Source organism: Condylura cristata, unplaced genomic scaffold (genome assembly GCF_000260355.1).
Source record: "Condylura cristata isolate star-nosed mole 26May11 unplaced genomic scaffold, ConCri1.0 scaffold00005, whole genome shotgun sequence".
In the NCBI taxonomy this organism is placed as follows: Eukaryota; Metazoa; Chordata; class Mammalia; order Eulipotyphla; family Talpidae; genus Condylura; species Condylura cristata.
The window spans coordinates 49,718,799-49,719,979 of NW_004567106.1; the positions used below are offsets into that span (position 1 = coordinate 49,718,799).

Below are 1,181 nucleotides of genomic sequence, written 5' to 3' on the forward strand. Positions count from 1 at the left end.
AGCAGGGAGCAGAACAGATCAACGAAGTACACTGCTGAGGGGAGCAGCGGGCGGGTCAGGAGAGGTCTGCTGCGCCATGTGGTCACCTCTGGGGCGGTGGGAATCAAACTCATGTGGAAGTGGCTTTAGCTTCTTAGTGCTGTGCTTTAACCTGCTGCGCCACCAGGGAGAGCACAGCGAGAAACACTTTTTAAAAAGGCAAAACTCATGAACTAATTTAGTTTGTTACCTGTGTGTGAAGTTATATAAATTAGAGATTCATTCTCTGATTTCTTAATAAAAATTTTCCTGTACTGTCAGTTCATTTTTCTGGATTTCAGTTTTCCCACATTAAATTAGTAAGTTGGATTAGGAATTCTCTGTCACTTTCAGAATTCTAAAATTTCATGATTCTAAAGTGTTAAATGTGCTGTGATAAAGATTGTAATGTTATTATGTGAAGTAAGGATGTTGGAATTTTCCTGAGGTTCAGTTTTCTCATTTTTAAACCAACTACACCCATCTATATTTTGAAAATTAGAACTGCATACAAATATTTTTCAAATCCAGAGTCCTCCAGTTAATTTATCGTTAATTCCAATTATTTGTGATGAAAAATACCATCAATAACAAAGTTGTGATATTCAAAATAGAAGTGAAATAACACAATTAATATTGTTTTAGAATGTTGGCTTTATAGATTATCATTGATTTAAAATGACCAGTAAAGGTTTTTGTTTTCACAGGAAAGAGATCATCTTGCTATCATCCTTAAAAACCTATTTTCAGACCCTCCCTGTTGGTGTTAAAACACAGTACTATGAAGCTAGCCACAGCCACTTCACGAGTTCAATCCCTGTCAGGGAGGTGACCCACATGGCATGGCAGACCTCTCCTGACTGCCCACTGCTCCCCTCAACAGTGTAATACATTAGTCAGCCTGTTCTGCACCCCACTCTGTCTCTGGTGAATCCTTTCACTGCCCCTGTATCCTAGTTCTGTATGCAAAAAAGAAATAATTTAAAAAAAAAACTATCTTCAAGTAATTATAATTAGAGAAATTCACTTTCACATAACTTTTAGCAGTTTATAGAAAAATCTTCAAACATTAATATGATGTTCATACCAACATCCCTATTTTTTTTTCTTCTTTTTTTTTTATTAAAAAGTTTATTTTTACATCATTTTTCACATTTTTTTTT

General features: G+C 35.3%; 1 protein-coding gene across 9 annotated transcripts in view; it reads left to right on the top strand.

The window, feature by feature from the left end:
- The window catches only part of FOXP2 (forkhead box P2), a 244,664-nt gene that overhangs the window by 24,538 nt on the left and 218,945 nt on the right, over nucleotides 1-1,181 (top strand). The gene's annotated exons all lie outside the window — the stretch shown is intronic.